At 34.0% G+C, this 14,335-nt stretch overlaps 1 protein-coding gene across 15 annotated transcripts in view; it reads right to left on the bottom strand.

Annotated features, from left to right (window-relative positions):
• The window catches only part of MBD5 (methyl-CpG binding domain protein 5), a 524,034-nt gene that overhangs the window by 217,176 nt on the left and 292,523 nt on the right, over positions 1-14,335 (bottom strand). For all 15 annotated transcript variants that reach the window (XM_077153719.1, XM_077153722.1, XM_077153715.1 and 12 more), the window contains one exon: positions 10,244-10,380. The gene's annotated coding sequence lies outside the window, so the exon portion shown is untranslated. The remainder of the gene's footprint in view (positions 1-10,243; positions 10,381-14,335) is intronic.

Genomic DNA, 14,335 nt, shown 5'->3' with positions numbered 1-14,335 from the left:
CTAGAATCAGAAAATTCATAGTTTCATTCTTCTTTGAAAGGAGAAAGAAAGAAAAAAAAAACCTAAAAACGTTTCTCCTGAATAGCAGACAGTTGGCTGGCTCTTAAGTGCACCCAGAAGAGAATAGGATGTTGGCCAGATCACTGACAACATTGCCTTGCTGATACCCATCCCTGTTTTGCTATTCCTCCTTTGAATCATAATCAGGTAATTTCTCTTTCTTATATGAAATTGGATAATAACTGAATCTAGAGTCTCTAGGAGGCATAAAATCATTTTGCAGAATAAATTTCTCTGTACTTCTGGTATCTAGTAGTAAGATCTTGTGTAAATTAGTCCATGTTGCAATATATGACCTTCCAACCTTACAGAACAATTATAATGATAAAGGGCAGTAACATTTGTTGAGTGCCAACTAAGTTCTAGGCCCTATGACACTTGCTTTACATGTATTTTCACAATTAATATTCAAAATAAACATCTGGAAGTATATATTATTTCTACGTTATGTATAAAGACACTGGAGATCAGATACTTTAAGTAATGTACTAATAAGTGTCAGAGCTAGGAATCAGACTGTACACTGATCATGAAGTCAAATAATAATTATGAAGAACTGAAAAACAAAACAAAAAATAGGAATGGCAATTCTGGTACAGTGAAGTAAGTTGAATCAGATTAACTCTTTTACTGATAACAATTTTAAACTGTGAAAAAATGTTAAAACAAACACACAAAAAACAACTATTTCAAGGTATTGGTGAATGACCAAAGAAGGCAGAAAGAGGCCCTTGTAAGAGGAGAAAATAACTGGGCAAGATCCATGTGGATACGGCTTTTCTTTTAAGCAGAAAGCCAGGGTCTTAGCTTGAGGTATCTGAGGCCAGAGTTCAGGGCTGACAGAGTGGATGAAAATTTAGGTACTGGATTTTCAGGAAGGAAGAAGATGGAGAAGGGGGAGTTCCAAAGTTTGCATATATACTTGCACCTTGGTTGACCTCTGAACTATATAAGCATTGGGAAGACTCCAGTGAGTCCAGGGAAGATTAATAGCTGGAAAGCTGAAACTTGGATTTCTGCTGCTGCCCAACGCATGAGACAAAAAGTTTGGAGTTTGAGTCCCACCAGATTAAATCAGCATGGTGAACTCATCAAACTTTCCATAAAAATCCATATTTTAGAAGTAAAGTTTATGTTCCAGTACTAAAGGATTCAATCTAATATTACGGGCAAAACCAAAACAGACCCACGATAATAAAACAAAACCTTGACTTCTCTAGATAAAGGTGAATAGTTAGGGATTTAATTGTCTCTTAGAAAAAAAGTCAGTAATCTTCAGAGGAAGATAAACAGAATCCATAGTTTATAAAAATGTATCATTGACATCTAGTATACAATAAAAATTTCCCAGATATGTGAAGAAAAAAGAAAATGTGATCTAAGTCCACAGAAAACGGGGTCAATAGAACAGATTCTGAGATGACCCTGCACGTACTCTAAGGCAGTTATTATAAATATTATCAAGGGCAAAAAGGAAAAGGTCATCATAATGAAAGCTCAGATAGATTGGGGGAAAAAAAGAACATAGACTAAGTGACCTATGTACCCATGAGATAATATTGTATTTGGAGTTTCAGAGAAGAGAGAGAATGGAACAGGAAAAAAAGAAAAGAAGTAATGCACAAAATTCCTCATATGGTGAAAAAAATTTCAACTTTTAGATTGAAGGAGCTCAGCAAACTTTCTATATTTAGGCTCATCATACTAAATTGCTGGAGATCAACGAAAGAGAAAATCTTAAGGTACCAACAGAAAATAGATACTGTATAATTTTGGCATCAGACAATTAGTTCATATAAATCTAGGAATTCAATTATCCATGGTTATTTATTTCACTTATTTTAGAATTTTATAATTTTCACATACCTGTTTCACCTCATTCGGAGACAACAAATTGCTAAGTTTTGAGTCTTATCTGTAGTGGCAAAGTAAGAATATTTCTGGCCCAGAAAATGAAAAACTATCATATTTAATACCGTTCTATATGTACTAACTAATTAGAAAAGAGAAAGACATAGGGGATATACTAGAAAGGAAAAGGCAATTATACCTTTATTTTCATGATGAAACGAATGAATACTTGAAAGACCCAAGAAAACTAATGGAAAAATTGAGGAAAAAATAGGAATTTAGAAAGGTAACTAGTTATAAAATTAGTAGTTCTAATACATGTATAGTTCTCCTATATTTATATAAACCTTGTCCAGTTAGAAAACAAAACCTAGAAACACATCCATTTACTAAGAATAGTATGGAAATAAAATAACTCAGAATAAATAAAAATAGATATATGCAAGACATATTCTTTTGTTTTTTATTATAGACATAATCAATACTCTAAGGATACCATTTTTGCCTAAATTAACCTATTACTTTAATGAGATTCCATTTAAAAATATGAATAGCATTTTCTTATTAATTTGAAAAATGCTACTGAAGTTCATTTGGTAAAACGCATGTGAGAATATATAAATATTTTGAAAAAAGAAGAGTGCAGAGGGAACAAGCCTTTCTTGATATTAAAAATACTGTAGCGATATAAGAATGAAAGAGTTTAGTTCTAGAGAAGGAAGAGAGAAGCAGAAAATATCTAATGGAGAATACTGAGATACAATTCAATACACAAAATATATTTTTTAAGTATGACAAAGATGACACTTTAAACCAGTGAGAAAAGATACAGCATTCAATAAAAGTTAAGGTGATACTAACTAAACTGCAGGTGACTTAAGGATTTATACATAAAAATTAAGTCTTTGTGGGGGGGGTAGAAAAAATAGTGTTTTATATCTTATAATCTTGGACAGAACCCCAGAAGCCATAAATGAAAAGACCTGATAATTTGACTGAGCCAAAATTAAAAATTTCAGTATGGGAAAATAAAACTTCATAAATTGAGTTAAAGGGTAAATTAAATTATGAAAAATATTTGAAATACATGAAAAAAGCCACATGTTATTAGTATACAAAGAACTTTAAGACATAATAAAGAGGTAAATATTGAAAAGATCATTAGCAATGAAAAACAGACCAGTTATATTTGTGTGAAAGAAAGTATTAAAAAGTGTATGTATGTATGTATGTATGCATAAGTATGCAAACAACTCACATATGACCAGAAAATTTTTGAAACACACACTCACAAAAAAGCTACCTGTGGGAACTAGGAATAGGACTTCAGACATATTTGTCTTTTTATTTTACACTTTTCTGTATTATTTGTTGTTCGACTTTAAAAAACATGAGTATATACTGTTTTCATAATTCAAAACCATAAACTAACACAAAACATATTTCTGAAGAACCCCATCAGTCATATGCTGATTGATGGAATTGGTATCATCTCAGTTTTGTGGTCCCTCTCTTTTCTTACTGACTATATTGCTGGGCTGGTTTGAAAGTATTATGTACCCCAGAAAAGCCATGTTGTAATCCTGATCTACTTTTGTGGGAGCAACCATTTCTTTTAATACGGATTCAATACTGTAGGTTGGAATCTTTCGATTAGATTATTTCCACAGAGATGTGACACACTCTATTGTTGGTGTGAACTTTTGATTAGATGAAGATGTGCCTCCACCCATTTCAGGTGGGTCTTAATATATTGGAATCTTCTAAAAGAGGAAACATATTGGCGAGAGCCAGTAATGACAGAGCCAACAGAAACAACAGAAACCTAGGAGCAAAGAGAAACTTCAGAGCAGAGCTGACACAGATGCGGACACCTGGAGAACATAGACACAGATGTCTGGAGATGCTAGAAGCTCAGCAGATATGGCCATGAGATGTTAAGCAAGCCAGAATCTGGAGAGAGAGCCAAGGGAAGCCAAGAGATGAAAGCCAGCCACAGAGAAGCAAAGTGAGGAACCCCCACAGGAACGGAGGTTGAAAGCAATGGAGCCCAGGAGCAAGGGACCAGCAGATGGCAGCCACGTCACTATCCAGCTGGCAGACATTATCGGTCTTTCTTGAGTGAAAGTTACTTTTGTTGGTGCCTTAATTTGGATACTTTCACTTCCTTAGAACTGTAAACTTGTAATATATTAAATTTCCCCTTTTAAAAGCCATTTCAGTTCTAGCATATCGTATTCCAACAGCTTTCAAACTAATACAATTGCATATTAAATTCTAGTAAAGGGTTAAATCATTTCGAAAACGGAAGTGACTCACTAAAATCCAGTAAAACTCTAAAAGCAGTAAAACTCTAGAGTAAGGGAGTTAAATAAATAAAAGTAGCTCAATTTATTTGTGAGCTTATATTCCTATTGCTTGTATTAAATTGCTTCTGAATTATGCAGCAAAAAAAGAGAAAATAATTATTGCTGCTTTAATTTCAATTCTTTCAGGTCAGAAGTTTTCTCTAGGAATTCCTTTTCTCTCACTCCTTCTGGGACTATGGAATCAATCATGTCCTATCCTCCAAGGCTCATCACATTTAGCTTTTCTCTTATTGCTGCTGCTTCTGTACCCTCAGCATTTTTCTTCCAAGAAACTGGCCTTTCCCCTCAAGATTCTGGTTACTAGCAAGCAATTGCTACATCAAACGCAACTCTGTTCACTAAAGAAGCATGGAGGTAATGGAGCAATGGCAATAATTAACATCTGAATCTGAGTCTTACATTTTGGCAGGGTAATTTAGGATTTCAAGAATTTTTTCCAGGATCAAGATGACACCTTCTCTAGTGATCATGACACAGTACCTTTCTGAATAGTTAAGTATAATGGAATTCCTATTTCATAGATTTCCCTTAGCTTCTAAATGGTAATAGGAATAACTAAAACATATATTTTCACATATAATTATTTCATTTAATTACCTCTGTGACACTGTACTGCAGAAATTATTAGAACCCAGTTCATTTATTTTTGTACATATCCATAAATTTTATCTTCCAGTATGATGCCTGGTACACATGTTCAAAAATACGTGAATAAATGAATGCAAAAAAAGAGACTGTTAATTATTTACAAATAGCATGTGAAAGGTGGTAAGATCTTGAAGGTTTTCTAATCTGTTCCCATAAACCACCCCAGGCCTACCGTAATCGCCAATACATCTACTACCATCATACTCCCAGCAAATGGCTATTCAATCTTACTGTGAAAAACCCCACGAAGATTAAACCCTCTACCTTAACGAGTTAGTCTATTATAGTTTCAGACTTTCCCTTGGCTTTGGAACGCAGACATTTGTGGGCAAAAGTACAATTCATAATGCTTTTCCCAGGCATTTCACCAATAATAATGGGTATTTCCTTAAATGTTACCAAGCCTTTCTATACTATATGGCTCTTGTTGTTTTGCTTATTAGTCTCTCTAATTTTCTCACCTTATTTTTCAGTTTAAAGTTCATCTAAATAGATCAGCATTTCTAAGTAAGCATTTTATTTCCAGTTGTTGTAAGGCTAATTCTTATCCCCAAAGCCCACTATTCTAGTATTGTCCTCATATCCAAAGATTCTGATTTTGTGACTTAATATATTCATAGTTAAACAGTTTTATAGTCTGAATTAGGTACCCAAGAAAAACACATGTTCTTAACTTTAATCCATTCCTGAGGGTATGAACCCATTGTAAACTGGACCATTTGAAGATGCTATTTTTCATTAAGGTGTGGCCCAAATGAATGAAGGTGTAACTTAATCCTTTTACTGGAAGCATCTGGAGAAGAAGCTGGAAATCAAAGGAACCCAGAAGAGAAGGGAGAAGATGCAGCCATGTGCATTGCCATGTGACAGAAATGCCAAGGATCATAAGACAGCCCCATATTGTCACAGACTTCAGGGAAAAAGAATCCTCCTGCTGATGCCTTAATTTTTGACTTCCCCTAGCCTCAAAATCATGAGCCAATAAATTTCTTTTGTTTGAACAACCCATTTTGAGATATTTGTAATCCCAGCTGGATAACTATTACATATGGCTAATTAGCAGAATTAAGATTAACTAATAGATAGAGAGCTAAACATCTATATTTTTAAAAAGCTCCTAAGGTTATTCTGAAGCACAGTCAAGGTGGAGAACCACAGCCATAGTAACCTAACAAACAGTTTGGAAAATTAAATCCCATTCCTTAAATATAGTTAATTGCTCATATAACCATGTACTTAATGCACTTTTCCAAAGTTTTAAACTTTATTTGAAAAATGACCTAAAAATATAAAGCAAAGTTTTTCAGCTTCTACTTTACAGTGCTACAAACTCTAGCTCCTGTTTTTCTTTGTTTTTTCATACCAAAATTTAAGAAAAGTAGCTAACGTGAAAAGTGTATAACTGAGTTAGTTTCAGAATTGCCGTATCTTTCAATAGCTCTATTTCTGGATGTTGTCTACAAGCAGAGGGGGTTGTTTTAACCTTTTTTTTTTTCCTCATGGGCAGGCACCAGGAATTGAACCCAGGTCTCCGGCATGGTGCGAGAACTCTGCTTTCTGAGCCACTGTGACCGGCCTGCTTGCTTTAACTTTGTTCACTAATTTAATAAACAATTTGAAAAGAATATGTATGTGTAGCAGGCTTTACCTGAAAGGAAAAGTGCATTCTGAACATTCTCTGTGTTTCAAGTTGCAAGAATGCAAATATACAACAATCATAATCTTTCTTTTCCTTTAAAAACTCAAAGTGAAGAAAACATAGAGTATATCTTTTTCCTGAAGTGCTAAAATAAGACTGTACAAACTTTGTAAGTTTTCACTGCATAAGAAATCTGTGAAAATCAACTAAATGTACAGGAGATAAACATAAAGAAGATATAATGACAAAAATGTACTGATTATTTATATAATGGATACCACATTACATATTAGAAGGAATCTTCACTGTAATGAGTTTTATTAGAATAAGCAGAATTAATGTTAAAAATACATATATAATGGCTGTGTTTATTTCAAAAGGTCAACATTTTTTCTCAATTTCAAATTTTTTCTTTGTATGCTGTTTAGTGGGGGTCACATTTCATTCTTTTTCCATGTGACTATCCCATAAATACAGTACCATTTGTTGATTTTTTTCAGGGGGAAGTGCATGGGTTTTTTTGAATCTCAATTTCAATTTAAAGTGAATTTCTTATTCAAGAAAATGAAAAGTAGCGTGGTTTAAGCCAAGTATAGTAAAGGAAAAATGGAGTCAGTTCATTTATGAAGTATAACCACCAGTACATTTACAAATGTAAATGCTATACTCTCAAGTCTTCAGGGCATCTCATCTGTTGATGCATGCAATATAACACAAGTCTTTGATGATAACACTATTATTTGTAATCCTATATTTGACTTCTGACTGATCTCAAGTAAACAAACAAACTGATGATAGCTATTGCTTGATAATTTAAAAAAAACAGTCAATGATGAAATGAATAAGAAACTATGTTAAAGCAACAGAGCTGGCAGGTATTCATAAGTAAAACATGAACACTGCACATAGACCATGTCTTGTCATAAGTGAAATAATCTCCTGCCTAGGAGAAGAAAATTCTCTTTTTAAAATCCCTTTTTCTTTCCTAAGTCTGTTCTCAGTTAAAAAAAAAAGGATGAGTAAAACTGCCTGTTAACTTTTTCTAGTAGAAATAGTAAATCGGTTTTTCAGACTAAATATACATCTGATGAATATATACATAAATGATATTTAATCCCAACAAGAAAATTCTTCAAATTACCCTACCTTGTAAATGGAATACTTCTCCAAATAATAGTGAGTGATGTAAAGATAAAATTTTAGAATGGGCAGTAACTCCATGAAAACCTTAAAATTTCTGGCAAAATATGGAATGCATACAGCTTTCATGAGTCTAAAAAGTTAATGACCATTAGTATAATAGCTTTAAGTAAAGATTTCTGGATAAATTTCATTTTCATACTCATACTTGAACTTTAAACTTTGAGGTGAAGAAAATTTGTAGCAGTACAACAGACGTACTATATAAGAAATTTGCTGAGAATAATGAACAAATTAATTATTTCTTTGGCAAGAGCTCCGCTTACTTAAGGAAAAAAGTAATTCTGTGAAAATAACTACATCTTAAGTTTACTGAATCATGTGCTAGGCAATTGCAAAGTACCTTTTACTTATCTCATGGAATCCTCACAATTACATTATTATTATTATTATTAGCAACCAAATTTTAAAGATGTACAAATTGGGAGTCAAAAGGAATCAATAGTTAGTGCAAGGTCACAGTCCATGTGTGGCACAGTTGTGGTTAATCAGTCTTAATCTATTCTGTGAATTTATATTCTTGTAAACCATATCTGCTATGTTCCAATTGCCCTTCTAACTATTAAACGCTTTTATCACTATCGCTTCCAAATAATCCCAAAATATGGTAAACAAATGAAATGGTCAGCACTTTTGATTAGAATTGCAGATTTCTGTGGCTTATTAACAATGTGGTCATAAAAAAATGAAACAAAGGGCTGGTTTTTAAGATAAATATGGAAAAATATAACTTTAACTGAGATATGTTGCTGTAGTTAAAGAATACCTAAAGATTAAAATAAGATAGGATATGTGATGAGTTAAAAAGAAAATATGACGGTAGGTTGCTTATGGAGAAGTGTGGTTTATGGGAACTATTTCCACTAATGTAGCAATGGCCAATTTCTAGCATTAAAAAAAAAAAAAAGCAAGCCAGAGACCTGGGTTTGATTCCTGGAGATTGCCTATGCCAAAAAAAAAAAAAAAAAAAAAAAAAAAAAAAATTCAAAACAAACAAACAAACAAAACCAAAAAGCACTTGGTAGTACATCAAATTAAGAAAAGATTTAAATCATGATTAAAGGGCAACTGGGAAAACAGTGTTTTAGAAACACTGTTTAGAAACAGTGTGGAAAGGTTTATAAAAAGGAATTTCCTGCTCCTGAGAGCTGTTACACTAGAGCGGTTTGCTAAAGGAAGCAATGGAATCCATTCCTTTGAAGATCCTTACAAACAGAAGACATACGTTATAAGTAGTTCAAAAAAGGTTTAGTTGTGTCTCCGCCAGAAGGTAGCCAGTGGATAACCAGTTCATGGTTCTGTAAAGCAGAGTGACTGCATAATAATGCTATTGTTCTAACTGTGAGACAAAGGCAACACAGCTGCTTTTTCTCTGGTGATGAGGATTTGCTGTCCAAAAGGTTATGGAATAATTTGAATGTAATTAGATGAAATTTTCTTTTAACAAAAGCAAGAATTAATTCTGACTCTAGTTACTGAAAGAAAACTCAGAAGCTCTACACGGGGCTTTTAAAATATTTATGGCCTCTGCTACTTAGAAAACATTCCTCTATGTATGACTTAAAATGCAGACAAGTTTGCTCAATGACTGCAGGCCTATGAGTTGAATTAACACTAAATTAAAATTTCTGAGAATAAATGATGATCATGCATCTATGTGATGATGTTAAGAATTACTGATTGGCATATGTAGAATGGAATGATTTCTAAATGTTGGGTTAATTTCTTTTTCTTTTCTTTAATTAATGAAAAAAACAATTTCTGAGAATATCTAGAGTGTCTGTTTGTATATTCAAACACTTTGAAAATACAATTATAGTGAATTTCAATTTTGAAGATGGAGCTGTGGTCCAAAATCTTTGCCTGACTGTTCTTCCAGAACAACAGGAGCTGCCATGAAATGAACAGTTCAGTGAAATCTTGTGATACAGGCTCCTCACAAAATGTAAGCTGTAAGGGATGAAGAGGGACGGCTTTCCAAGATTTTGGGTATTTTCGAATGGTCACCAAAGATTGGGGACAAAAAATGTTGGAATTACTTTAACTAAAAAAAATTCATAAATCTTATTGATAATTCTAAGCTATGTAGAAAATGATTCTAATGTCCCTTATATGTCCAAGATGGTTACAAAAGGCATTGTTTTCAAATATGGGTACTTCATATGTTATTTAAACTCTTATTTTATATTTAAGGAATTAATTTTGTAGCTTGATATTATGTAACACTCCAGGTAAGGGTAAAGGCAGTTTAATATAATTTCTGACATACAACAGTGCTTAAAAAAAAAAAAGGCAAGAAAGAAGGGAAGGGGGAGGGGAGAAACAGAGACAGAGAGACAGAGAGAGCCATCCTTCTACAAACTGTCACATGAAAGAACATTTTATAGTTTTCATTAAAACCCAGGGAAATTCTACTCGCTTCATTATAATTCATAATATAATAGAAAATTCATAACACAAATATTTCATTGCTTGCCTCAAAAATTTTGTTGACATCCTCTGTGGCCATTTGCCAAAGGGGCCACTCTTCTTTGTTTCATGGAATTAGACAGGATTCTATGGACTGATGAAAATATTCTGCGTTCTTGGCTTCTGGTATTTATTTACTTGGCCCTGTTAAAAAGGAAGTAAGGACAGATGTATCAATTTTAAAGATATAGATTGTTCTACCTTTCTTTAGATACATATTTATGTAAATTTTGAGATTTTTATGAGTTTCTACTTTAATTTATAGAAATTTGGGATCAAACACACAAGATTTGCTAAATTTATGACTGCAGGCCATATCAATGAGGTAACTTAATCCTGATATTTTACATGATAGGAAACTAAAACTGAGAGAGGCTAAGCTCAAACAATGTTACAGGTAGTTAGCAGGAGAACCAGGAGGAGAAACCAGTTTTAATTACTTCAAATTCAGGGCTTTTTCCTTTATGACTCTCAACATGTAGAATAGAAAAATCTTTGGGAAGAGGGACAGAGATGAGGAAAAGCATCCTGGTGACCAGGCTAATTTATCAGCCCTAATGCTAAGAGAAAAATATAGAATGACAAACAACAGACATTAATAGTTTAACAATATTTTAATTATTAATTCATAGCACAGTACTTAGATATCCAAGGGATATTAGTTCACCTAGATATAAGATATTATTTGATTAAAAAATACCTAAGTGACCAGTCACCACTAAGTTTCTGAATTTCATCCATAGCCATGATCATTTTTTCCCCACAATTTATTACCACAACAATCAATTATCCACATTGCAAGGGAGGGTTATTTTTATTATCCACAAGTGATGGAGTGACATTATTACAAATAAAGTTGGTTTTATGACGCTTCCTTGTTTAAAGCCCAATGATTTCCCACAATATTTACAATAAAATGCAAAGGCCTTATCCTTACCTTAGATGACTGGGGCCCTTGTTACCTTCGGGCTGCCTAGCCAATCAACCTCCCCCTTCCTGGGTATTCTACTGTCTTAGTAGCCTTCTTGGTCTTCCTCCAATATGCTATGCATACCCCTGATTCTTGGTCTTTCCTTAGACTGGAACACCTTTTCCAGATAGTCACATGTCTGTTCTCTGTGACAGAAATTTCCTTTTCCCTTGAGAGCTATATAGCTCGTCTCAGTAATCTGCTCAAATGTGACTTCCCAGAGGAGCTTTCCTTTACCATTCTTCTACCACAACCTTCCCAACTGCTACCACTCAGGCCCCTCTCTAATGGTCCTTATTCTCTATAGCTATATCATCTTCATTCCTCTTCAAAGTATTTGTAATTTCTACATATTATATAGGCTCACAATTCCTTTGGGGGCCAGATATCTTTTGGGATTAGGAATTTTTTAGGGATCTGAAAGATAACACGTGTACTGTAATTATTTAACACCTACTCACTTCCCTGCAAAGATCTGAGACAGCACCCTGAAATCAAATATGTTACTATCTCTACAGCAGACATAAATGTCCATTCTAAGTGGGATTTTAAAACAGACTATGTAAGTAGTCTCATATCAGTTTTACTATAAAACAAGTTAAGATGAGGTCAGAGTTTACCACTATATGAGCTCACCACCAAATGAATTACAAAAACTTTTAGAGTTTTTAGTATTGGAAATGCAGACAAGGGATTGTGGAACATACTACAAATGAATTTGTTTATTGAAAGATAATTTCACTGGACTTGGAATTCTTGGTTTGTAAAAAAAAGTAATGGAATTCTTTCTTATCTTTGTTCCTCTATGAGTACTGTTTTATTTGTTTTTCCAATTTTTACTCTACCTTCTTTCAAGATTCTCTCTTGGTTTACAGTTTTCTACAGTTTGAGTCATAGGCGTGGGTGCGGATTTTCTTAGTCTTTATCCTGTTTGGTGTTCTCTGAGCTTCCTGGATCCATAGTTTGATATCTGTGGCTAATTTTGGAAAATTCTCAGCCATTATTATTTCAAATATTTCTTTTGCCTTGTTCTTCTTTCTTCTCTTTCTGGTGCTCCCATTATGCGTATGTTACTCCTTTTGTAATTGTTTCACAGTTCTTGGAGATTCTGCTCTGCTTTTTTTCTTCGTTTTCTTTTTATATTTCAGTTTGGGAAGCCTTACTGACATATTTTCAAGCTCACTGATTCTTTCCTGGGTTGCATGTTTGGTGATCCCATCAATGGCCTCCTTCACTTTATACATTGTTTTTTTATTTCTATCATCTTGATTGATTTTTTCATTTATTTTTATGTTAATTAATTTTAAATAAAAAAATATGACAACAAAGAAACACATTCTTAATATATAATCATTCTTTTCTACATATATAACCAGTAATTCACAATATCATCACATGGTTGCATATTCATCATCATGATCATTTCTTAGAACATTTGCATCAATTCAGAAAGAGAAATAAAAGACAACAGAAAAGAAATAAAACAAAAACAGAGAAAAAATTATACACACCATACCCCTTACCCCTCCCTTTCATTGATCACTAGCATTTCAAACTAAATTTATTCTAACTTTTGTCCCCCTTATTATTTAATTTTATTGCATATGTTCTACTCATCTGTTGACAAGGTAGATAAAAGGAGCATCAGACACATGGTTTTCACAATCACACAGTCACATTGTGAAAGCTATATCATTATACAATAATCATCAAGAAACATGGCTACTGGAACACAGCTCTACATTTTCAGGCAGTTGCCTCCAGCCTCTCCATTACATCTTGAATAACAAGGTGCTATCTACTTAATGCATAAGCATAACCTCCAGGATAGCCTCTCAACTCTGTTTGGAATCTCTCAGCCATTGACACTTTGTCTCATTTCACTCTTCCCCCTTTTGGTCAAGAAGGTTTTCTCAATCCCTTGATGCTGAGTCTCCACTCCTTCTAGGATTTCTGTCCCACATTGCCAGGAAGGTCCACACTCCTGGGAGTCACATTCCATGCAGACAAGGGGAGGGCGGTGGGTTTGCTTGTTGTGCTGGCTGGAGAGAGAGGCCACATCTGAGCAACAAAAGAGGCTCTCTTGGGGGTGACTCTTAGGCCTAATTTTAAGTAGGCTTGACCTATTCTTTGTGAGGTTAAGTTTCATATGAACAAACCCCAAGACTGGGGGCTCAGCCTATAGCTTTGGTTGTCCACACTACTTGTGAGAATATCAAGAATTCAACTTGGGAAGGTTGAAGTTTCCCCCGTTCTCACCATTCCCCAAAGGGGACTTTGCAAATACTTTTCCACTCACTGATCAAATCACTCTGGGATTCATCGGGGCATCACTCTGGACAAACCAACTAAATATCATGTCTTACTCAAGGTTCCATGTACTTATGCTGTTCAGTCAACTATCTACATATTAGGAGATGTACTAGTCAAAATATAAATTTTGTACCAGTTAAAGATTTTTTTATTTAGTCTCACACATACGATGAAATTTTATAATACTAATTACTATCTATTTTCAGCACCCTGTAGTAATGACATTCCTTTGTTCTTCCTCATGCAAAAACACTTTAAAAATTTGTGCATTTAGTCACTATCATTATACACTCCAGGCATTCCCAGATCACACCATCTCAATCTATATCGTCTATTTTTCTTTGTGATTTCATTTAAGCCTCCAGCCCTCCTCCCTCTATCATCCTCACACTCAGCTTCATTCAGCATTTTAACATAATTGTATTACAGTTAGGTAGTATTGTGCTGTCCATTTCTGAGTTTTTATATTCAGTCCTATTGTACAATCTGCATCCCTTCAGCTCCAATTACCCAACATCTTACCCTACTTCTATCTCCTGATGGTCTCTGTTACCAACGAAATATTCCAAGTTTGTTCACTAATGTCAGTTCATATCAGTGAAACCACACAGTATTTGTCCTTTTGTTTTTGGCTAATCTCACTCAGCATAATGTCCTTAAGGTCCATTCATGTTGTGACATACTTCATAACTTTATCCTGTCTTAAAGCTGCATAATATTCCATCGTATGTATATGCCACAGTTTGTTTAACCACCCGTCTGTTGATGGACATTTTGGCTGTTTCCATCTCTTGGCAATTGTAGATAATGCTGCTA

The sequence above is a fragment of the Tamandua tetradactyla genome, chromosome 3, assembly GCF_023851605.1.
Source record: "Tamandua tetradactyla isolate mTamTet1 chromosome 3, mTamTet1.pri, whole genome shotgun sequence".
NCBI lineage: Eukaryota > Metazoa > Chordata > Mammalia > Pilosa > Myrmecophagidae > Tamandua > Tamandua tetradactyla.
The sequence above is the reverse complement of the archived record's forward strand: the minus strand, read 5'-3'. Positions and strand labels throughout refer to the sequence as shown.